Source organism: Vipera berus (genome assembly GCF_964194415.1).
Source record: "Vipera berus genome assembly, chromosome: 7".
Lineage (NCBI taxonomy): Eukaryota > Metazoa > Chordata > Lepidosauria > Squamata > Viperidae > Vipera > Vipera berus.
Genome location: NC_138209.1, coordinates 53,717,405 through 53,743,676, shown reverse-complemented (window position 1 = coordinate 53,743,676; position 26,272 = coordinate 53,717,405). Strand labels below are relative to the sequence as shown.

The window sequence follows — 26,272 nt, the reverse complement described above, 5'->3', positions numbered from 1 at the left end:
CACAATTGGACAGATCAGTTGATAAAGGAATTAAAGAAACACAAGGGAAACTGCCCCCAACGTTTTTTGAGCTGACCAATACTTTAGGTTTGATCGATGTTTGGAGGTGTAAAAATGGACTAAGAAAAGATTTTACTGTCAACTCTACAAGGAACCTGGCTGCAGCCATCTTTTGTCATTCTAGGTTGTCACAAGAAAGGGAGGGGGGACGAAGTATTTCTGCTAGTCTAAATATGAGTAAATCCTGTAAGAACCCATGTCATTCCCACACCATAATGGAGAAAGAGGGACGTTCTGTTACAGAGTCTGCCAAATAGTTATATTGGAATGTGATTTACAGCTAAATAGGAGGGTGGGAATTATTACAGTGAATTACTCTGAATCTTTGGGGGGGGATTTTAGATTTGGTTTCACATTTGAATGTGCCAACATTATGTATCCAATAAACATGTTCTTTGAGGAAATCTTGTGCCTTGGAGTTCTGATTTATTCAGTTCCATCAGTCGGAACCTTGACATTTGACAAATCCTTTTCTAGAATCAATTTGATTTGCATTACAAAAAATCTGCTTCATAAAGCAACTAAAGCCATTATTCTTTCAAAACCTTTTTCTGACCATAATCCAGTGTCTTTACATCTTAAATTTGGTTCTTTTAAATGGAGATTAAATGAATTTATTTTGCAGAGACCAGATTGTTAAAGAATGTATACAGAGACTATTTTGTACATCAAGACTATTTTAATAATAATTTAGGTAAGGGAACCAATTTGACAACATTTTGGGATGCTTGTAAGGCTGTGTTATGAAGACATTTTATACAATACAATAGAGCAATTAAGAGGAGGATAGATGAAAAAATCTAAAATGTGTTACAAGAAATTAAATTAAAGGAGAGGAAACTCCAGAATTCACCAGAAGATTCTAACATACTTAATCAACTAAAAATATTGGAACAACAATTTTTTTGTTGACTTTTTCAATACTGAAAAGAAATTTAAATTTACGAAACACTTTCTTTGAACATGCAAATAAACCAGGGAGATGGTTGGCATACAAACTAAGAAAACAGATAGAAAAGAAGCTTCAAGAGGGGAATAAGACTTACATAGATAACAAAAACATTCAAAAACCTTTTTAGAATTATTATACTAATTATATAAAGAACTAGAAATCTCTTTAATACTCTGGAGGAATCTTACATCTATTTTCACTGAAAGACTTAAAAAAGTTTTACTGGAATATATACATAAAGGCCAGTGTGACTTCTTAGCTAAAAGACAACTAAATGATAATGTAAGAGTAATTTTGAATATAATTAAATATTTACAACAATGTAGCGACAAATAGGTTGCATTAATTTTTCTGGATGAGAAAAAGGTTTTCACAATTTGAACTGGGCCTTTATGTTTAAAGTAGTGGAAAAGATGGATTTTGGACTGGGCTTTATACAGGGTCTGAAGTCCACCTATGCACTCCAGAAAGCTCAAATCATGGTGAATGGAGACAAGTTGAAATCCAGAAAGGAATAAGATATGGGTGTCCTTTATCCCCTTTATTATTTATTCTAATGTTGGAACTGTTAGAGATATTATACAGAATAACAGAGCAAAGGGACTACAAATCAAAGTACATAATTACAAATTATGTGCGTTTACTGATGATTTGATTTTGACTGTGCAAGACCTGTTAGAGAGCACTGAACATTGTGCTGGACCAGTATATAGTCCTCTGGTCCATTATATAGATAGCTTAGGAATTAAGAACTGTGTTAGAGCATTTGGTATTTAAAGGGTTAATGCAGTATCCTTAAGAGAACTGTAAGAACATTTAGCATTTAAAGGGTTAAACGCTGTTTCCTTAAGAGATGGCTTCTGGGAAATGTAGTCTAGTTGTTAGTCAGTCTTATATCTTATCTAGTTAGAGGGAGGAGCTTCAAAGTTTATTGCAGGACATCCTGGTTACGCGCCAGGGTTTTATCTCTCTGCATGAATCCTAGCCACGATGCTAGACTAGGAGCTCCGTACCAGCATGTAACATTTACATAGGACGGGGAAATCCATTATTCTTTTACCTATGTGATGGGTCCAGATTACAACCTACATTACAGAAGAACCTCTGCTGTAACTGTGAGTTATTGACTTGAGGATACATGTGAATAAAAGTAATCTTGCATGATCTGTCCATTGAGTTCATCCTGCCTGATTCACGTGGAACAACTCTCTCTGCATGGGACAGGACAAACATATTATGAGGAGGATTAAAATGTTTGAAAAAATGGCAGGTTTAAGAATAAATAAATCAAAGACTAAGAACATAAAGGTGGAAGATCAGAAGAAATTGGAATTTAAAACTGGTTTTAAAGTTGTGAGAAGGATATAGTACTTGGGGATGACTCTCACTGAGGAAAGTTCTAAGCTTTACAAAAATAATTACAGTAAAATATGGAAGGAGATAAAATTGGATTTAAATAGGTGGCAATAATTAGACTTATCATCAATAAGATAAGATAATCTTCACTGTCATTTTTTACTGTGCGTACAATGACACACCTCAAAAATTAAATTTAGTTGCCCGCTCTCAAAGTGAAACACATACATGACAAACACCTAAAACATACTATATACAACATATGTATAGACCCACACCTCTACATATACATAATAAAATATTAAATACTGTCCATCTTGAATATATCACAGAAGGAGGAAACCTGAGAGTTCACAAGGTTAATGCTGTATGGAATGAAACTATGTTTGAATCTGGATGTTCTGCTATGGATACCATGAAGCCTCCTCCCAGAAGGTAACAAGGAAAACAGGTTGTGAAGAGGATGAGTAGTGTCCCAGATAATCTTACGGACCCTGTTCAGACAACGCTTCTGTGCTATATCCTGGATGGGAGGGAACTGCCAATGATCTTTTCAGCCATCCTCACCACTCCCTGCACCGCCTTCCTCTCTGAAGCAGTGATGCTTCCAAACCAGACTGTGATGCTGTATAACAGGATGCTCTCAATCGTCCCCCTGTAGAAAGTGGTCAGAACAGGGGAAGGAAATTGAGTTTTTCTCATGCGACGCAGAAAGTGCAGGCAGTGCTGTGCCTGCTTCACCAGTTTCTCACTGTTGAGTGACCAAGCCAGCCTACTCGTTAGCTGCACACCCAGGAATTTGATGCTGGTAACCATCTTCACAGGTGAATCATTAATGCAAAGAGAAGTATAGCTGTGCCTGCCTTTTCTGAAATCAACAATGATCTCTTTGGTTTTTCCGGTATTCAAAACCAGGCTGTTTTTTCTTACACCAGTTTACCAACCCCTTGTTGTGATTCAGGGTCAGCCTGTGGGTTTGGCAGTTGGGTCGGACGATTCAGAGGAGGAGGAGGAGGAGGGGTTTTTTGGAGAGCCTGCAGAGGACAGTCCTGAGGTTTCGCAGAGCCCTCAGCCAGGCCCCTCTCATCTGGTTACTACGCAGACCCAGCTGTGTGAGCCTGACAGCGTGGATGAAGATGACCCACAGCTGGCCCTGTTCAAGGATGCCCGACGGAGGAGGCAGTCAATCAGGAGTAAACAGAGGAAGGCAATAGGGCACCTCGGAAGGAGGCAGAGAGAAGCCACGCCTTGAACTGTTTAAAAGGGGAATGTGTGGGAGGGCTGGTTTGCTGAAGGCAACCGTTTGAATAGCTCCTGTTTCATGGTTCGTGTTTTTGTTTTGCTCTGTTTGCTCTGTTTTGTGTCAATAAATTTGGCAGGCTTAGTTCCAGCCTCTTGCCTTTTTGTAAAGGGGTTGTCCCTGCCTTTTCTGCAGGGCCGGTAGTAGGCTGGAACAGAACACCCCTCAACCTCCTTGCAGTAAGCTTCCACACTGCCATCATAAGGCCTACTACTGTTGTATCATCTGCAAACTTCACAATATGGTTGGTGGCAAGCCTAGCACAACAGTCATGACTCAACAGGGTGAACAGCACCGGACTTAGGACGCAGCCCTGAGGAGAACCTGTGCTCAAGAAAATGGTATTAGAGGTATTTATTCCAGTCGCACATATTGGGCCTGTTGGTAAGAAAATCAAGAATCCAGTTGCACAAAGAGGTGTTTAAGCCTAAAAGGCCCAGTTTGTCTACTAGATGTTGGGGAATGATTGTGTTAAACGCCGAACTGAAGTCGAGAAACAACAAATGCACCTGAATATTTCTTTCCTCTAAGTCAGGGCTTTTCAATCTTTTCACCCATTGTACCACTTTTAGGATATGGCATCATCCAAGTACCACCAGTCGCCTAGCAAGGTGTCAAAAACTTGATGACCAAAAAAAAGGGAAAAAGTGATGAAGTACAGGTAGTCCTCGACTTACAACAGTTCACTTAGTGACTGTTCAAAGTTACAATGGAACTGAAAAAAGTGCCCCCCAAGCCACAGCTGAGCAAGACACCTGCCTGCCCGCCCGGTAGCGCTCTTCCTCCTGTCCAAGGTTTTCATTGTTGTGAGCATTTCTGTTGAGAATTGGTAGTGGGGGTGGGGTGGGGGGTGTTTGGTTGTTATTCCCCCCGTCTGCTGGGTGGTTGCAGCAAGTTTTGGTCACTTCACATGACCCTGGGATACCGTCATAAATATGAATCAGTTGCCAAGCATCTGAATGTAAATCATAAGACCCTGGAGATGCTGCAACATTCCAGCTGATTGGCGCTTCTTCTGGGCTAAGCAAAAGCACCAGGATCAGCGCCAAGCTCCAGCTGGAGCCTGGCGCTGATCATGGTGCTTCCGCTGAGCCCTGACAGCCCTGCGACTATAGCCATTTCTCACTCAGGCTTGTGCGGTGCTGCCACTGGTTCAGCTCATTCAGCCCCACTATCACTTTTCTAGGATGGTTGCATACCACCTGCCAGGTGCCAATGAACCACAGGTGGTACCCATACCACTGGTTGAAAAGCACTGCTCTAAGTGCTTCAAGCTCAGATGGAGAACAGAAGAGATAGTTTATCTGGGCCTGCTGCTTTCTGAATGTTAACTTTCTTCAGTGTTTTCTGGACAGAGGTGACATCAAAGCTTAGCACTTGCTCATCAGGATGGGGCACAGCTTTCCTAGCAGGAGTGCTATTTGATGTCTCAAATTTACCAAGAAATGCATTCAGTTTGTTTAGGAAGTCTGTGTCGTCCTTGCATCTCGGTGGATTCACCTTGTAATCTGTAATGGTCTGGATTCCTTTCCATATTTGCCTGGTGTTTGTAGGGTCTTGAAAAAAGTTGTGAATTTTCTGGCAATGGGCTTGTTTTGCATCTTTTGTGGCACTTTTCAGATTTGCTCTGGCTGTTCTAAGTGCCAGCATGTCGCCAGATTTAAAAGCCACATTCCGTGCTTTCAGCATCTTGCGGATCTCATAAGTCAGCCACGGTTTATTATTCGCCCTCACAACAATGCTTTTCAGGACACAGACATCATCTAACCACTTTTGGATATATGCAGATACCGTGGTAGCATACTCAACATTTGTATGCTGGTTATCAGTAGTTGCTTCCTTAAACATGCCCCAATCTGTACACTCAAAGCAGTCTTGTAATGCTTCTATAGCTCCCTCTGTCCAAACCCTCACCTGCTTTACTGTAGGTTTCACTCTGAGTAATAAAGGTTTATATGCTGGAATAAGCAGCACTGAGAGATGGTCAGAGGAGTCCAGGTGATGGCGGGGGATAGCTTTGAAAGCAATCTTGATGTTGGAATAAGCAAGATCTAGTGTATTGTCCCCTCTGGTTGCAAAGTCCACATATTGATGGAAATGTGGCAGGGTAGCTTTCAAATCCACTTGGTTAAAGTCTCCCACTGCAATAAATGCACCCTCTGGGTGAGTAGTTTGTTTGTATGACAGATAGCCTTCAGGGCCTCTTCTCTGTTTGCATCAGGGGGGATATACACAGCTGTGATAATGGTAACAGAGAATTCACGGCAGATAGAAGGGTCTGCATTTGATGGTCAGAAGCTCCACATCTGGGGAACACAGACTTGAAACCACCTTGGCATTATTACACCATCTGTCATTTATATAAAAACAGACACCCCCTCCCTTAGTGGATTTGCCAGTAAGAGTAAAACTCCTGTCCAGCCGAAATGTTGAAAATCCCATCAAGCTAACAGCACTATCTGGGACAGAGGGTTTTAACCAAGTTTCTGTTGCAATGATGACAGAGGAATTTCTCACCTCCCGGTTTGTTGTTAAATCTAGCCTCAAGTAATCCATTTTTGGTTCTAAGGAGTGAGCATTTGCAAACAAAATAGATGGAAGAGACACTCTGTAAAGGCTAGCTTTTAGCCTAGATCGGGGCTTTTCAACCTTTTCATCCATTGTACCACTTTTAGGACAAGGCAATGTCCGAGTACCACCAGTCGCCCAGCAAGGTGTCAAAAACTTGACCCCCCCCCAAAAGGAAAAAAACATGATAAAGTACAGGTAGTTCTCAACTTACAATTCACTTAGTGACTGTTCAAAGTTAGGATGGCACTGAAAAAAGTGACTTATGACCATTTTTCACACTTATGACTGTTGCAGCATCCCCAGGGTCATGTGATTTACATTCGGATGCTTGGCAATCAATTCATATTTATGATGGTCACATTGTTCCAGGGTCATGTGATTGCCTTTTGCAACCTTTTGACAAGCAAAGTTAGTGGGGAAACCAGATTCACTTAACAATCATGTTACTAATTTAATTTCTCTCTCCCTCTCTCTCCCCCTCCCTCTTTCTTTCTCTCTCCTCTCTCTCCCTATTTTTCTTTCCCTCTATTTCTCCCTTTCTCTCCATTTCCCTCCCTTTCTTTCTCTTTGTCTCTCTCCCTCTATTTCTCCCTTTATTTCCCTCCCTCTTTGTCCTTCTCTCTCCCTTTATTTCTCTCTCTTTTTCTCCCTCCCTATTTCTTTCTCCTTCTCTCCCTTTTTCTCTTTCTCTCCCTATTTCTCTCTCCCTCCCTCTCCCATTGTCCCTCCCTTTCCTTTCTTCCCTCCCTTTGTCCTTTCCTCCTTCCCTCCCTCCCATTGTCATTTCTTTCCTTCCTTCCTTCCAAATCCATTTTACCAAGAATCCTGACGCCCAATTAAATTTTTATGAACCACCGTAGGAAAGTTGGGAAGATCTATCAATGATACTTGGAGGTTGCTAGCTCATTTAATAAGCTTTATTCCAGCAACAGAAACACCTCGTCTTCGCTCAGAGTCAATCCATGCACGCCAATATGCTGCTGTGGACCATGGGGCAGGAAGGCGCCCTTCACACGGGAGGGATGGGAGATGCACCAAAGTGCCCTTCTCCCCGCTCACCTTCTGCAGACACGGCCGGAGTTCCGGGTGGGGGGAGATCCGGCACTCAGGGAAGCGCACGCTAGCAACTCACAACCAGCTGCTCTTGGGGGACGGAGGCACAAAGCCGGCCAGACAGGGTATTCTGTTCCAGCCTATGACCGGCCCTGTTGGAATGTCAGGGACAACCCCTTTTTATAAACAATAGGCTGGAACTAATCCAACCAAATTTATTTGCAAAAGCTAAACGAAAAAGTTCAAACAAAAGTTAAACAAATACAGACCAAGACTTTATCAGAAGCTCTTCAAACGGTTGCCTTCAGCAACCAGCACCTCCCACATATTCCCCTTTTAAACAGCAGTCTCAAGGCGTGGCTTCTCATTGCCTTCTCCTGAGTTGCCTCATTGCTTTCCTTTGCTCAGTTCTGCTAAATTGCTTCCTGCTCCTAGCGTCCCTGAACAGAGCCAGCTGTGGATCGTCTTCTTCCAATCTTTCAGGCTCACACAGCTGGGTCTGAGGAGGAACAAGACAGGAAAGGCCTGGCTGAGAGTTCTGCGGTGCATCAGAACCTTCCTCTGACACCAAAGGCTCTCCAAACCACTCCTCCTCCTCCTCTTCAGAATTGTCCAACTCAGCTACCGAATGCACAGGCTGATGCTGAATCACAACACTATCCCGCACTGCAGGGCCTTTCCCCCAGGTCTGCTGATCTGGATGCGGTCGGGATGGGAATTGTTCATGAAAGGCAGACACCAAAGCAGGAGCATGAATGGTGGTTGCGTCTTCCCAGGTGATCTCCTCTGGTCCGTAGCCTTTCCATTCAATCAAGTACTGGAAACGACATTTCAGCCAATGGGAGTCCCTGATGCTGGCGACCTCGTACTTGGGGGTGCTGTCTTTGTCACAATGTTCTGGTGGGGGAGGTTCTGCTTGGCGGAGTGGACACGCCGGTTGCTCGGGGACCAACAGAGACCGATGAAAGACTGGATGTACACGCAGGGAACGTGGCAGAGTTAAGCGATAGGCGACCGGATTGATGACAGCATCGATTGGGAACAGTCCTAAATATCGGTGATCTAACTTTCTCACCGGCCGTGTTGACGGTAGGTTCCTGGTGGACAACCAGACCTGATCTCCCACCGATAGTGGAGGCATATCTCGCCTCGACCGATCAGCAAACCTTTTGTAATTGACCTTGGCCTTCTCTAACTGTCACCGCACCAATCGATGGATCGCCTGTAACTCTGCCATGTAGTCATTTGCTGCTGGCTCTGGTGAGTCTAACGGGGAAAGGGGGAAAAACCGGGGGTGATATCCCACATTAACCAAGAATGATGTCATCTGTGTGGAGGTGTGCTGCGAGTTGTTGAATGCAAACTCAGCTATGCCCAGATAATCCACCCAATTGTTTTGTTGCTGATTGACATAGCAGTGCAGATATTGTTCAAGAATACTGATGACCTTCTCAGTTCCCCCGTCAGTTTGAGGATGATGCGCGGACAAGAGGCAAATCTTGACATCCAACGCATGCATCAACTCCTGCCAGAAACGGGCTGTAAACTAGGACCCTCTATCAGATATGACTCTATCAGGGAGACCGTGCAGCTGAAACACCTGCTGAATGAACATACAACTAGTGGCGCGGGCTGACGGTAAACCATGACATGGGATGAAATGTGCCATTTGGTCAGCATGTCCATCACCACAAACACTGTTGTAAAACCAGAAGATGGGGGTAAATCCATCAGAAACTCCATGGACACAGCCCCCCAGGGTCTTTTGGGTGACGGCAAGGGCTGCAGTAATCCAGGCGGGGCCTGTTGCTGACTTGGCCTGCCTACACAGGATACAGGAAGTGACGTAGGCCTGGATGTCATGTCAGACTCAGGGCCACCAGAAGATACAGGAGACCAAGTTCAGGGTCTTGAACAGGCCAAAATGCCCCGCCGCTGGGTTATTGTGACACTGGCTGAGGATGAGTCCCCTGAGTGGCCCTCCCGGAACACAGAGCCGGTCACAATAATATAAGAGTCCATCCATGACCATCGAAGGAAAATCTGGCCCCACCTCCTCCTTCTGCTGAGACACCCACACATCCTGCTGCTGTGCCTCCTGGATCTGAGCCCATATATCTATCGGCTCCCACACCACAGCAAAAGACTCGATGAGGAGCACTGTCCTGGGCAGAAGCTTGTCTTCCGCTCGGGAATATTCCAGCTTCCTGGACAGAGCATCTGCTCTTTGATTGCGACCGCTGGATATGTACTCGACTCAGAAATTGAACCTCGCAAAGAAAAGAGACCACCGAATCTGGTGTTGGTTCAATTTCCGAGTGGTCTGCAGGCTTTCCAAATTCTTATGGTCTGTCCACTCGATTTGATGCCATGCTCCCTCCAGATGATGCCTCCAGGCCTTGAACGCCACTTTGATGGCCAGCAGCTCCTTCTCCCAGATGGTATAGTTGCGCTCCGAAGGATTGTTTCCGCGAATGGTATGTGCAAGGGAAGAGGGTACCGCTGGGCGTCGTTGCCTGGAGTAACACCGCCCCAATGGCGATGTCGGAGGCGTCTGCCTCCACGACAAACGGCTGTTGCGGGTCAGGATGCTTCAAGATGGGCTCCTTCATGAAGGCTTCCTTCAAAGTCTGGAAAGCCCATTGTTCTGGAGCGTCCCACTGAAACCGAGTCTTCTTCTGCAGGAACCGAGTGAGGGGGGGCTGTAAGGGTAGCAAACCCAGGGATGAAAGCTCGATAATAGTTGGCGAACCCAAGAAGTTGCTGAAGTTCCTTCACACGACATGGGGGTTGCCAACTCTGCAAAGACTCGACCTTACTCGGCTCCATGGCGATGCCCTCAGGAGAAATGCGGTGGCCCAAAAAATCGATGGTCACCCGGTAGAACTGGCACTTCTCCAATTTAGCATACAGCCAATGTTCTCGGAGTCCCTGCAGGACCTGACAGAGATGTTGATGGTGCACCTCTCGTGGCGGGGAGTAGATCAGGATGTCGTCCAAGTAGATGACGACAAACTGATCTAACAAATCCCGGAAAATATTGTTCATGAAATGCTGAAACATGGCGGGGGCATTGGTCAGGCCAAACGGCATCACCGTGTATTCAAAATGTCCATATTGAGTACCAAACGCCATCTTCCACTCATCACCCGACTGAACTCTGACAAGGTTGTAAGCTCCACGCAGGTACAGTTTCATGAAGATCTTAGCCTCCTGGAGTCGGTCCAAGAGTTCGGGGATGAAGGGCAGCGGGTAACAATTGCACACCGTGATGGCGTTTAATTTTCTATAATCGCAGCAAAGCCGCAAGTTGCCAGACTTCTTTTTGATGAAGAGCACTGGTGCAGACACTGGTGAGGACGAGGGCCGGATGAAACCTCGAGCCAAATTCTTATCCAAAAAGTCCCGTAATGCAGCCAACATGGGGTCCGACATGGAGTACAAATGCCCCACTGGGAGAGGCACGTCAAGGACTAAATCAATGGGGCTTGTGTGCGGGTAATTGATCCGCCTCCGTCTCATTGAACACATCAGCAAATTCAGACAGTTCAGAAGGCAAGGAAACCGCTGGGGAACCCTTCACCTGACCGGCACAGATATGGCGGGTGTGGTCCATGCACTGCAAGCTTGGGAAGGTGACTAATAGATCTGTGGGTCATGCACCCGGAGCCACACCAGTCCCAAGACCACGGGGAAATGCAGATCTGAGGTGATATAGAACTGGATGGCCTCCTCATGGGAACTGATGGCCATACATAATGGTTCCGTGGCAGCCTTAATTGGCCCAGACAGGAGCATTTGACCATTGATAGTCTCCACTAACATGGGTGGTTCCACCGGGCACTGGGGAACAGCCCATTTGGCCACAAATGCTGAGTCCATAAAATTTGTGGTGGCCCCAGAGTCAATTAAGGCATGGACTGGAAAACCCTTCGGCTTGCCGGGGAGGATCAGACTTGCCTCCAATATCAGATGCCGTGGAGGTCCACAGGCAGCATTGGAAAGACGTTGCTCGGTGTTGTGGGACGCCCGACCTAACACACCTTATAGATCGGGCTCGGGGCATTTCCTGACAGAGGAGTAGGGTGCTTTCTTGGGGCAGACTCGATCACTGACGCCCATTGTCGCTTCTTTGGGCAGAAGGCAGCCAAATGTGCAGGGTCCCCACAGTAAAAACACAACCCCCTCCCGATCGTCATCTGTTCATTTCTGCCACCGATAGACGAGGCCTGGCAGCACCTAGCTCCATTGGCTCCTCCCATTGAACTGGAGTCTCATGCACAACAGGGGCTGCAGGGATCTCTGGGGTGGCTCGGCAACTCCTTCGCTGCTGCAACTGAGCGTCGATCCACAGAGATGGATCAGCCCATTGAGGTCTGAGGGAATATCAACACGGGCCAGCTCATCCAACATCTCCTCCAACAATCCATCCTGGAAAGCGTCCACAAGCGCAGCCTCATTCCAGGCTGAATCCTGGCTAAGCAGCTGAAAATCGCTGATATAGCCCTGTAGGGGGCATTGACCTTGTCTCAGAGCTTTCAGGCGTTGGGTAGCAGTCTGCGTCTTTATGGGGTCCTCATACATCAGACACATATGATTACAAAACCCCACAAAGTTGTCCAACAATGGACTAGTTTGAGCCAGCAGACATGTGCAGCTCTGCAAACGGGCCGCGGCATCTTTCCCAACAAGTGGCGCCGCTGCCCATTCCGAGGTGGGCGCGCACCTCTCCGAACGAGCGGAGGTGTGCGCGCACCTCCCCAAACCTTTGAAGAGGTGCGCACGTACCTCCACACAAACGGGCAGCGGCGCCGCTCTTTGGGAAAGCTGTCGCGGCACGTTTGCAGGCTGCCGAAGGCGGTAGCTCTGCAAACGGGCCGTCGCCGTCGCGCAACCGGGAACCGGTTCCATTACACATAAAAAAAATGGCAACCGCGCGCGTCCGTGCATGCGCAAGAAAAAACGGGTTTTTTGCGCATGCACGTGCAGCTCCCACTTTTTTTTATGTGTGATGGAACCGGTTCCCAGTGGCTCTTTTCCTTTTTCAGGTTGCCGACCCCTGGGTTAGGGAGTGAAAAGAATGATCTGGACTGAACCAGTTTTCGGAAATAGGGACAACTAAGCAGAGTTGGGCTGCTAAACTTTCATACAAACGTCAATCCATACTGGAGTTGAAGAAATTCAGCGTGAAAGGAATGGTAGAGAAAACTGTTCAGAAGAGTCTACATGGATTACTACGGAGGATAAAATCAACGTTGGAGATGCCGGCAGCTGACACAGAGAGTGAGAGATCAGCTGCTATGTCTGGAGGAGCGGAGAGGAAGAAAGGAAATTGCTGGATGTGGAAAAAGCAGCATGCTCAGTGTTTTGAGCAGCAAAGCCAGCGTTTTGGGCCACAGAGGCAGAGGGGAGGAGCAGTCATTGTAGCTGGGAAGTTTCCCTCTGTTGCTGACCATCCTCGTAAGAAGAGGAGGAGGTGTGACTATAAAAGGAAGCGTGGCAAGCGCGGAGGCCTAACATCTAGGCCAGTGCTTTTCAACTGGTGGTACGCGTACCACTGGTGGTACGTGAGCGTATGGCTGGTGGTACGCGGCGTCGCCTTCCTCCTCCCCCCACCTTCCCCTTGCTCCTTCCTAGCTTACTTGCTGCTGGAAAACATGCTGCTGCAGGAACCTACCAGGCCGCAGCCAAGCAAGGAGCCGCCGTCTTGGCTTCCAATGGGAAGAATTTCAGTAATTAAAATGAATTAAAATACCTAGAATGTTATTTCTGTTTCAGACTATACTGATATTGATTAGAGATTCTACTTTCCAACAGTGGCAGAAAAATATATCTAAATTTATTTGGCAAAATAAAAAACCAAGAATTAAATATAAGCTGTGTCAGAGTGTGCACAGTCTTATTGCACGAGATAACCCAGGAGTAAACACAGTAAAAATGGTGGTTTATCTTATACTATCTATGATATCATACACCAGGAACAATATACATACATGATCTAATACAGCAGGATCCAACAAACCCCAGTTACAGCAGGAAATGGAAGGAGGAACACATCAGCAAAGCCCATCATTACATACATTACATAAGCTGGTTAGATGTTAAATCAATATCTTGACACTCCTCCCATTTAAAACTAAACAGCTGTTAACACAAATGCTTTTACATACTCTTGATGCTTGCCTGCATTTAAAGGCTTAGTCAACGTATCAGCTATATTGTTGTTAGTGGAACAATGCTGTAACTTTATCAGTTTATCCTTTACAACCTCCCTGATGTTACAATATATTATGTCTACGTTTGCTTCTGCTTCCGATACATTCTCCATTGCCATCTTTATACATGCATCGTCCTTAAATATTGGCACAGCTTCTTTTACATTAATATGTACATGTCTTAGTAATTGGACATACCAGGTTAATTCAGAACATGCTTCAAACAATGCTATAAATTCAGCTTCAGCAGTTGACAGTGCTACTAAAAGTTGTTTTCTGGATTTCCATTCAATTACGGTGCCAGTAAACAATATCACAAACCCTGAGTTTGACTTTTTGTGATGCATATTATTTGCCCAGTCACTGTCTATGCAGCATTGTAATGATAAGCTATCAGATGGCCTTATCCTTAGTCCTAGGTCCAGTGTGCCTTATACTGTTTCATTATTGTGTAAAACCTTTTTATATGTCCTTCTGTTAATCTCATAAGGGTAAACACCTGATGCACAATCATAGACTCCATCTCTCTGTCCATAGCCTCCTTCTATTTATCCTGTTCTACTTTAGGCAATGAGAACATCTCTTGGTAATTACAGGGTTCATACCTTACACTACACGCTGTAACCCCACTTGCTGAGAACCAATCAGGAGGTACGCCTTTATTGCTATGTTCAGACCTCTTCGGTATCATCTGTTCCTGTGTTTCTTCCCTCTTTACCTGAGGTTTATCCTCTTCTATTCTATTTCTGACCTGCTATTCTGTTCTTCCTTCATTGGGCTTTGTGTAGCCTCTCCTTCCTGAGAATTAGTGCTACGTGTTGGCATGAACACCTCAGTGTTAGCTTGCACCCTGTCCAAATTGTTTTGTTCTGCAAAATTAGCAGACCTTGAAATCACAACCTTCTTTGTTCCATCTGTGAATCTATATCCTCTGAAACCTGGCTCATATCCAACAAACGTAAGTTTCCTGGCCTTTTTCTGTCTCTTCCTTCCGATGCTTTTGGGAATATGCACGCAAGCATAACTGCCAAATGTCCTTAGGTGAGCCAATGAAGGTTTCCTTCCATATAACAGGTAATATGGAGTTTCATTGATAGCAACACTCCATACCTTGTTTACTAGATAGTTGGCTGTTTTCATGGCTTCCCACCAGTAAAAAGGTAAAGGTAAAGGTTCCCCTGCACATGCGTGCTAGTCGTTTCTGACTCTAGGGGGCGGTGCTCATCTCCGTTTCAAAGCCGAAGAGCCAGCGTTTGTCTGAGGACAAACTCTCCCACCAGTACGTTTTACTTATTCCTGTATCTGCCAGCAGTGGTTTGCAATACGCCATTCCTCCACTCAGCCACTTCAGTTTCTGCTGGTGAGTACGGATTCGTATGTCTATGCTTATGCCTAAGTTCCTCAGCCACTTTTGGAAATTGTTAGACATGAACTCTGTTCCCCCGTCTGTTTGCAGTTGGCATACTTTATGGCCATATCTTTGCTCTACACAGTTCACCTATTGCTTGAACTCTTGTAGAACTTCTGTTTTGCTCTTTAATAAATAGCAAAATTGATAACTGGTGTAGTCATCTACTAAGGCAAGTACGTATCTAAGCCCTCCTAGAGAGGGTGCCATAGGACCAATTAAATCAGTGTGCACAACTGCAAAACACTGTTTGACTTGAGCTTTTCTTACTTACAGGATACACTCTGGACTTTGACTGCTTACAAATAGCGCAATCTAACTATGTGTTGCATTGCTTAATGTGTAGTCCTTCAGCTAGGTCTGGCATCCTTTGCAGCACTCTAAACTTGCATGACCTAACCTCCTGTGTAATAAATGTATGCAATTATCATGCGTGGGAGTGTTTGTAAGTGTTCATGCACAACCATCCTGTTGCTTTCCTAACATGTATAAATTATCCAGCTTAATACCTTGTGTATCCTTCCACCTTTTCTGATAGTGTATTGACCCTTTGTAAACAGTACTTCATACCCCATATTATCCAACTTGAAATACTAAGTAAATTATGGTCTAACTTTGGTACATATAATACATTATCCAATGTTTCTCCAGTATCAGGTACATGAACTTTATCTTCCCCTTTAACAGCAGACTGTTGTCCATTAGCCAAGCTAATAAATGTTTGTTTAGCTCAGGGGTGTCAAACTACTGGCCCGCAGGCCGGATGCGTCAGCAGGAAACTGCGCCCACCCCATTTCCGGCAATGGAGAAAAAGCTCTGATACGTTGCTTGATGTCACGTGATGTCGTGAGTTTGACATGTCTGGTTTAGCTGGTCTTAGGTTTGAAAACATTTGTAGGTCATTTACAATATGCTGACTTACCCCACTAAACAACAGATAAGTGGGTTTTTTTTCAGTTAATATTGCTACCAGGGAAAATGTTGGTTGTGTAGCTCTACAACCCTGTTTCGCTGCTCCTCTGTTTCTTCTTTCAGGGCATGCAAACGTTCTTGGCTGCTCTATTGGCATCTTTGGATGTTGCAGTTTTAGGCCTGGTCTGTGCATTGTCACCTCTCTCTGCTGCCTTTCCAGCCATTTATGTTCCTCCTCCAGCAACTGGCCAGTCAAATAACTTACATGGAATCTAACTGGTCACTAGTACATCCCATGAAGTGTCCAATGAACTGAGCACCACATACCTTGTGTGCCTCAGTAAAAGTCATTCCTCTTTCTTCTATCTCTAGGAATGTCTTTCTCATGGACTGCAAATGGGTAGAAATGCTCTCCCAGTTTCAGCTGGGCCTTATATAGATTTCTTGTCAGCATTACTTTCCTGCTCGCAGTCTCTCTCACATACACACTGCGCAAAGCTTCCCAGAACTCTTTAACAGATTAGAGACCCCTCACGTGTATCAGCTGGCTATCCTCCAAACTCAGGATTATGCTGGCCAATGCTTTCTCATTCTTTCTCTGGTCTCCATCATCCAGGGCTATCAGCAACTATCATCCACAACTCCTCCCTTCGCAGGTACATCTCCATTTTCAAACACCAGAAGAGGTAGTTTGTCTCATTCAGATGAGATATTACGAAACCTCCTCCCATTACGCTGACGGAGTCCATGTTGCCTGCTACCACCACAAACCACCACAAACCACAAGCCCTAAATCCTCTGGCTCTGGGTCAAGCTTTTACTGGGTTTCTCCTCTTACTGAGCCCATAACATGTCAGAGCATGCACAGTCTTATTGCGCAAGATAACCCAGGAGTAAACACAGTAAACAGTAGTTGTTGTTGTTAGTTGCGAAGTTGTGTCCGACCCATCGCGACCCTATGGACAATGTTCCTCCAGGCCTTCCTGTCCTCTACCATCTTCTGGAGTTTATTTAAGCTCATGCCTACTGCTTCAGTGACTCCATCCAGCCACCTCATTCTCTGTCGTCCCCTTCTTCTATTGCCCTCAATCTTTCCCAGCATTAGGCTCTTCTCCAGTGAGTCCTTCCTTCTCATTAGGTGGCCAAAGTATCTGAGTTTTAGCTTCAGGATCTGGCCTTCTAAAGAGAAGTCAGGGTTGATCTCCTCTAGGACTGACCGGTTTGATCACCTTGCAGTCCAAGGGACTCGCAGGAGTCTTCTCCAGCACCAGAGTTCAAAGTCCTCAATTCTTTGGCGCTCAGCCTTTTTCATGGTCCAGGTTTCACAGCCATACATTGCAACTGGGAAGACCATAGTGTTCTGTACCAGCCTGCTACCGGCCCTGCAGAAAAGGCAGGGACAACCCCTTTTACAAGAAGGCAAGAGGCTGGAATTACGCCTGCCAAATTTATTACCATAAAAACAAACGGAACAAGACAAACCAAGAAACAGGAGCTTAAAGAAACATGAACTATCCAAGCGGTTGCCTTCAGCAAACCAGCCCTCCCCACACATTCCCATTATATAGAGTTCAGGGCGTGGCTTCTCTCTGCCTCCTTCCGAGAAGCCCCATTGCATTCCTCTGTTTACTCCTAATTGACTGCCTCCTGCGTCGGGCGTCCTTGAACAGGGCCAGCTGTGGGTCATCTTCATCCACGCTGTCAGGCTCACACAGCTGGGTCTCCGTGGTGACCAAGTGGGAGGGGCCTGGCTGAGGGCTCTCATCAGCAAGATCTTCAACCCCCTCAGCAAGGTCTTCAACACCCCCCTCCTCCTCCTCGGAGTCGTCCGACCCAACTGCCGAACCCACAGGCTGACCCTGAATCACAACACTATCCCGCACCGCAGGGCCCTTTCCCCGGGTCTGCCGATCCGGATGCGGTCGGGATGGAAATTGTTCATGAAAAGCGGTCACCAACGCAGGGGCATGAACGGCGGTCGCGTCTTCCCAGGTGAAGTCCTCTGGTCCGTAACCTTTCCATTCAATCAGGTACTGGAAACGACCTTTCAGCCAATGGGAGTCCCTGATGCTGGCGACCTCGTACTCGGGGGTGCTGCCTCCATCACGAGGTCCTGATGGGGGAGGTTCCGCTTGGCAGAGTGGACAGGCCGGTTGCTCGGGGACCAACAGAGACCGATGAAAGACTGGGTGCACGTGCAGGGAACGTGGCAGAGTTAAGCGATAGGCGACTGGATTGATGACAGCATCGACTGGGAACGGTCCTAAATATCGGTGATCTAACTTTCTCACCGGCCGTGTTGACGGTAGGTTCCTGGTGGACAACCAGACCCGATCTCCCACCGATAGTGGAGGCATATCCCGTCTTGACCGATCAGCAAAACTTTTGTAATCGGCCTTGGCCTTCTCTAACTGACGTCGCACCAATCGATGGATCGCCTGTAACCCTGCCATGAAGTCGTTCGCTGCCGGCTCCGGTGAGTCCATGGGAGAAAGGGGGAAAAACCGGGGGTGATATCCCACATTGGCCAAGAACGGTGTCATCTGTGTGGAGGTGTGCTGCGAATTGTTAAATGCAAACTCAGCTATGGCCAGATAGTCCACCCAATTGTTTTGCTGCAGATTGACGTAGCAGCGCAGATATTGTTCCAGGATACCGATGACCTTCTCGGTTCCCCCGTCAGTTTGAGGATGATGCGCGGACGAGAGGCAAATCTTGATATCCAACGCATGCATCAACTCCTGCCAGAAGCGGGCTGTAAACTGGGCCCCCCTATCAGAGACGACTCTATCAGGGAGGCCGTGCAGCCGAAACACCTGCTGAATGAACATACGACTAGTGGCGCGGGCTGACGGTAAGCCGTGACAGGGGATGAAGTGCGCCATCTTGGTCAGCATATCCACCACCACATACACTGTCGTAAAACCAGATGGGGGTAAATCCGTCAGAAAGTCCATGGACACAGCCCCCCAGGGTCTTTTGGGTGTCGGCAAGGGCTGCAGTAATCCAGGCGGGGCCCCTGTCGCTGACTTGGCCTGCCTGCATGGGATGCAGGAGGTGACAAAGGACTGGACGTCGTGTCGGACTCGGGGCCACCAGAAGGTACGGGAGACCAGGTTCATGGTCTTGAACAGGCCAAAATGCCCCCCCGCCAGGTTATTGTGACACTGGCTGAGGATGAGTCCCCTGAGTGGCCCTCCCGGAACGTAGAGCCGGTCATGATAATACAAGAGTCCATCCGTGACCGTCCAAGGAGAATCTGGCCCCACCTCCTCCTTCCGCTGACCCACCCACACCTCCTGCTGCTGTGCCTCCCGGATCCGAGCCCGTATATCAACTGGCTCCCACACCGCAGCAAAAGACTCGATGGGGATCACTGTCCTGGGCAGAAGCTTGTCTTCCACTCGGGAATATTCGGGCTTCCTGGACAGAGCATCCGCTCTTTGATTGTGCCCGCTAGGTATGTACCGAACTCGGAAGTCGAACCTCGCAAAGAAAAGAGACCACCGGATCTGGCGTTGGTTCAAATTCCGAGCGGTCTGCAGACTTTCCAAATTCTTATGGTCCGTCCGGACCTCGATTTGATGCCGCGCTCCCTCCAGATGATGCCTACAGGCCTCGAACGCCACTTTGATGGCCAGCAGCTCCTTCTCCCAGATTGCATAATTGCGCTCCGAAGGGTTCAGCTTTCGTGAATGGTACGCGCAAGGGAAGAGGGTATCGCTGGGCGTCGTTGCCTGGAGTAACACCGTCCCAATGGCAATGTCGGAGGCGTCCGCCTCCACGACAAACGGCCGTTGCGGGTCAGGATGCTTCAAGATGGGCTCCTTCATGAAGGCTTCCTTCAAAGTCTGGAAAGCCCGTTGTTCTGAAGCGTTCCACTGGAACCGAGTCTTCTGCTGCATGAGCCGGGTGAGGGGGGCTGTCAAGGCAGCAAACCCAGGGATGAAAGTTCGGTAATAGTTGGCGAACCCAAGAAGTCGATGAACATCCTTCATGCGACGCGGGGGTTGCCAACTCTGCAAAGACTCAACCTTACTCGGCTCCATGGCGATGCCCTCAGGAGAAATGCGGTGACCCAGGAAATCGATGGTCACCCGGTAGAACTGGCACTTCTCCCACTTGGCAAACAGCCGATGTTCTCGGAGTCGCTGCAGAACCTGATGGAGATGCTGATGGTGCACCTCACGCGACGGGGAGTAGATCAGGATGTCGTCCAAGTAGATCACGACAAAGTGATCCAACAAATCCCGGAAAATGTCATTCATGAAATGCTGAAACACGGCGGGGGCATTGGTCAGGCCAAACGGCATCACCGTGTACTCAAAATGTCCATAGCGAGTACCAAACGCCGTCTTCCACTCATCACCCGGCTGAACCCTGACGAGGTTGTAAGCTCCACGCAGGTCCAGTTTCGTGAAGATCTTAGCCTCCCGGAGTCGGTCCAAGGGTTCGGGGATGAGGGGCAGCGGGTAACGATTGTGCACCGTGATGGCGTTGAGTTTCCTATAATCACAGCAAAGCCGCAATTCACCCGACTTCTTTTTGACGAAGAGCACGGGTGCAGACACTGGCGAGGCCGAGGGCCGGATGAAACCGCGAGCCAAATTCTTCTCCAGAAAGTCCCGCAATGCAGCCAACTCGGGGTCCGACATGGAGTACAAACGCCCCACTGGGAGAGGCGCATCAGGGACTTAATCAATGGGGCAGTCATAGGGCCTGTGCGGGGGTAATTGATCCGCCTCTGTCTCGCTGAACACATCAGCAAAGTCGGACAATTCGGGAGGCAAGGAAACCCCTGGGGAACCCTCCACCTGGCCGGCACAGATATGGCGGGAGTGGTCCATGCACTGCAAGCTTGGGAAGGTGACCACGTTCTGTGACCAATAGATCTGTGGGTCATGCGCCCGGAGCCACGCCAGTCCCAAGACCACAGGGAAATGCAGATCTGAGGTGATATAGAACTGGATGGCCTCCACATGGGAACTGATGGCCATACATAATGGTTGTGTGGCGGCCGTAATTGGCCCAGACAGGAGCACTCGACTATCGATAGTCTCTACTAACATGTGCGGATCCACCAGGCACTGGGGAACAGCCCATTTGGCCACAAATGCTGAGTCCATAAAATTTGTGGTGGCCCCAGAGTCAATTAAGGCATGGACTGGAATCCCCTCTGGCTTGCCAGGAAGGATCAGACGTGCCTGCAATATCAGATGCCGTGGAGGTCCACAGGCAGCATCGGAAAGACATCGCTCAGTGTTGTTGTGGGACGCCCGATCTATCACACCGTCTAGATTGGGCTCGGGGCGTTTCCTGACAGAAAAGTAGGGGACTTTCTCGGGGCAGACTCGGTCACTGATGCCCGCTGTCGCTTCTTTGGGCAAAAAGAAGCCAAATGCCCAGGGTCCCCGCAGTAAAAACACAACCCCCCCGATCATCGTCTGTTCATTTCAGTCACCGATAGACGAGACCTGGCGGCACCCAGCTCCATTGGGTCCTCCCTTTGAACTGGGGGCTCACGCACAACAGGGGCTGTAGGGGTCTGTGGGGTGGCACGGCGACTCCTTCGCTGCTGCAACCGAACATCGATCCGCAGGCAGAGATGGATCAGCCCATTCAGGTCTGAGGGAATATCCACACGGGCCAGCTCATCCAACATCTCCTCCGAAAATCCATCCTGGAAGGCATCCACAAGCGCAGCCTCATTCCAGGCGGAATACTGGCTAAGCAGCTGAAAATCGCTGATATAGCCCTGCCTCAGAGCTTTCAGGCGACGAGTAGCAGTCTGCGTCTTTATAGGGTCCTCATACATCAGACGCATATGATCACAAAACCCCACAAAGTTGTCCAACAATGGACTAGGTTGAGCCAGCAGAGGCGTGCCACAACGAGCTGCATCACCCGAAAGAAGGCTTAACACAAACCGCACCTTATCCCGGTCAGTGGGGAAATCAGCTGCTCTCACGCTGATAAAGAGCTGGCATTGTCCCAGGAAAGCAGGAAACAGTTCTGGATTGCCAGTAAATTTATCCGGCATTGCAACTTGGCATTTTCTCCTGGGTGGGGGTGATGGTGGGGGTGCAGCATGGACCTGAGCTTGCAGTTGAGCCACCGGTGCTGCCAGCAAAGTGAGTTGCTGGGTGAGCTGGGCATTCTCAGCACGTAGCTGCTCCATAATAATAGTAAGGGGTGGGAGGCTGAAGGCAAACTGTTCTGTACCAGCCTGCTACCGGCCCTGCAGAAAAGGCAGGGACAACCCCTTTACAAACAGCAAGAGGCTGGAATAAAGCTTGCCAAATTTATTAACATAAAACAGACACCAACCATGAAACAGGAGCTATGAAACAGGAACTATCCAAGCGGTTGCCTTCAGCAAACCAGCCCTCCCACACATTCCCCTTAAATACAGCTCAGGGCGTGGCCTCTCTCTGCCTCCTTCTGAGGTGCCCCATTGCCTTCCTCTCTTTACTCCTGATTGACTGCCTCCTGCGTCGGGCGTCCTTGAACAGGGCCAGCTGTGGGTCATCTTCATCCACGCTGTCAGGCTCACAAAGCTGGGTCTCCACCAGGTGGGAGGGGCCTGGCTGAGGGCTCTGCGGAGCCTCAAAGCCATCATCAGCAAGCTCTTCAACACCCCCCTCCTCCTTATCTTGAGTCGTCCGACCCAACTGCCGAACCCACAGGCTGACCCTGAATCACAACACTTGCCTGTTATTCCAGTTATCTTTTGGCTTCCTACTTTAGCATTCCAAACCTCCATGATGATAAGGACATCATTTTTGGTGTTAGTTCTATAAGGTGCTGTAGGGCTTCATAGAACCAGTCAATTTCATCCTCTTCAGCACCGGTGGTTGGGGCATAGACTTGGACTACTGTGATATTGAATTGGATTCGAACTGAGATCATTCTGTCATTTTGAGGATTGTATCCCAGTATTGCTTTTCCTACTTTTATTGACTATGAAGGCTACTCCATTTCTTCTGAGGGATTCTTGCCCGCAGTAGTATGCCTGATGGTCATCTGAATTAATTTCACCCATTCCTGTCCATTTTAGTTCGCTGATACCTAAGATGTCGATGTTCAGTCTTGTCATCTCTTGTTTGACCACATCCAGCTTTCCTTGATTCATGGATCTTACATTCCAGGTTCCTATGGAGAAAAAATCTTTACAGCATCGGACTTTCCTTTCAACACCAGACACATCCACAGCTGAGTGTCCTTTCGGCTTTGGCCCAGTCGCTTCATTCTTTCTGGCGCTACTAGTACTAGCCCTCTGCTCTTCCCCAGTAGCATATTGGACGCCTTCCGACCTGAGGGGCTCATCTTCCAGTGTCATATCGTTTTGCCTTTTGGTACTGTCCATAGGGTTTTCATGGAAAATATACTGGAATGGGTTGCCATTTCCTTCTCCAGTGGATCACGTTTTGTCAGAACTCTCAGTAAACAGTGGGCTATAGTAAATGGTGGTTTATCTTTATCTACAGTATTATACACCAGGAACAATATACATACATGTGCTAATATAGCAGGATCCAATAAACCAGTTACAGCAGGAAACGGAAGAGAGAACACATTAGCAGAGCCTTCCCTTTATACAAAGGTTCTTAAAGAGACATAGACCAGACATGTCAAACTCGTGACGTCATGTGACGTTGTGTGACGTATCGTGACTTTTTCCCCATTGCCAGCAATGGGAGGGCACGGTTTTGTTGTGATGTATTCGGCCCACGGGCTGGCAGTTTGACATGCGTGACATAGATCCTGCTGAGTCATTCCCATCATTACATAAACTGGTTAGCTGTTAAATCAATAGCTTGAAAAGCTGCCAGAAGCTTCTAAAGATAGAGGAGGTCTGGATTTGCTGGATCTTAGATTATATTATGATGCTTGTTATCTGGTATGGTTAAAGGATTGGATAACTTTAAAAAATTCAAAGCTGTTAGACCTCAAAGGTTTTGATTTGATTCATGTTATTAGGCAATCGATTACATGTGTATGGTGGAAGTATAAAAGAAGATTAGCTGATAAAGTACCACTCTGGCTATCACCTCCTGAAGCACTATACAGAACAGAAATGATTTTGGAATGTAAATGGATGACATATCAAGACTTATTGATATTTGAAAAAGAGGGATTTAAGATAAAGACAAGAGAACAACAAGTATGTGAAGGATATGGTTGTGATTGGTTAAATTATTATAGAATTTTTGAAAGATTTAAACTTGATTAAAAATGTTATGTTTTCACAGGAACAAAATCTGAATTGGACATTAATTTATGCTGTAGAGCAGAGGTCCCCAAACTTTTGGGCACTGGGGACCTTTTCCGTGGAGGTTTTTCCATGGACCGGAGAATGCATAGTTTTGTGTGCTGCCTACATCCCATGGATGGGGCTCTAGTTTGTGCAGACCAGTTGCTTGCATGCTGCAGCCTAGTACCAGTCCACAGACCGGGGGTTGGGGACCCCACTTGATTTCTAACGTATATAAAATGCTACTCAAAATGAATCTAGAAGATGAATATGTTAAAGAGTGTATGATAAAATGGGCAATTTTTTTGGCTACAATATGATGCTAGATAAATGGGAGAATGTATGGACAAAGGAACTAAATTTACATTAAATTATAGTTTGAAAAAAACTTTTATAAAATGATGTATCATTGGTACTTGACCCCAGATAGACTAGCGAAAATATATAAAGGGATTTCTATTAAATATTGGAAATGCAGTTCAAATCCAGGTTCATCATGTCATGGTCTTGCATGTGAAAACATACTGGCTAAACATTAACAATGACAATGTGAAAAATATTTAAGATACAAATATTAATGAAAACTGAAGCTTCTCTTTTAGTAAGCTGGACAAAACAATTGAAAAACAATTTGGGGTGCAGGCTTCTGGTTTGTGCACGCAGCGCCGGCGGACACATGGGAAGAATGCTCCCCCTGCCATCCGGTCTTTCTTCCTTGGAGAACCTTGAAAAGGGTCAAAAGTCTCCCACCATGAGGAGGCCCTCCCTGTAATTGCACAAGGGCGGCAGCCCTCTGTTTGATCAGGAGTAGCTCATCTGGCCCAAAGCAAAAGAGATCGGCCATCAACATGGCCGATCACTAAGCCGTTCCCTGCCTAAAGCCAAAATCACCATCAAGCACAACGAAGCAATCTGGAGGATTTGGATGAGACCTTACCTTTCTTACTTCCCTAATTACTTTCCTGTGGGACTTCTCTGAAAATCTTCTCCCCCTTTCTTGAAAGATCGGCGACTGCCTACTTGGGGAACTAAAACCTTAAAGCCTTCAAAGAAATCAAATGACTAAGCTAAACAATTAAGCAACTCTATTTCTATTTCTGGAATTTCTGGACCACTAAAAAGTTCTTATTTCTGCGGGGACCTACTACCTTATTTACTGCTAAAAAGTGGATTAATTGGATAAAAGCCTCATATTAGTCTGGAAAAAGATTTTACATGCTATTGATGACATCTTGTGGTGAAACCTCGTATAGCAAGTAAACTTTTTTTTACTGTGAGATCTGGCTGTAACAGATTTGTCCTTGACATTATCTTTAAAGATAAGAACTGGGAACACCTGGCACTGGAAACAACCTTTAGGAATAGTGGAGGTGGACATTCACTGACTCTTATCAAAATAGCCTCCACTAAAGACCTATCTGTAAACATCAAAGAAATGGAGGAATATATTCCACCACTTGACTATAAACTTATACTTGAAACAATCCTGGCAATGACTGAAGAAATGAAAGCTAAACTTAAAGACAAATCTGACAGCATAAACTCATCAAATGACACTTTGACTTTAATTGATGAACTGACAACCCAAAAACTAACAGAAGAGGAGGAAATCAACAAGAAAATAGGGGACTCTAAAGAACACCAAGTACAATCTATTGAGAGCCTTGATGCCCAAACTTTGATTTCAACTATAAAATCTGCAATTCAATAAACTACAGAAGCTGAAGAAAGCAATACTAAGATGGAGGATGCCAAAGGCCTTCAAATATAGTATAACCAACTTTAACCAACCAAACAATAACTACAACACCAGACATGACCTCTGGAACTGAAAGGAGAAGACCAGATTGAATTAATGCCAAACATGGAATTGGATTTATTAGAACAAAAATTTAATGACTATAAAGGGGTCACTCTCTTTGAAAAATTGATAACTGGTCTCCCTGGATTCCAACACCGTGTTAGGAAGAAAGAGAGACACATTTGAGAAGCTAAGGCAATGATATGGAAGCCTGCCTGGTACAAAAAGAAAGCTAAAGCTAGATTTAAAAAAGGGTTTTCTCTTAATCTTGGGATTTGTAATAATAAAGCTTAAAATCTTTTTTAATGGGCCAAGGGGAACTGTTAAAAGATATAAACTGATTTTATATTTAGGATCTAGATTTCTAAGGGAATGAAAATTAGCTAAAAA

At 46.5% G+C, this 26,272-nt stretch overlaps 1 protein-coding gene across 5 annotated transcripts in view; it reads right to left on the bottom strand.

The window, feature by feature from the left end:
• AADAT (aminoadipate aminotransferase) overlaps positions 1-26,272 on the bottom strand; it is a 104,666-nt gene that overhangs the window by 40,760 nt on the left and 37,634 nt on the right. The window lies entirely within an intron of this gene.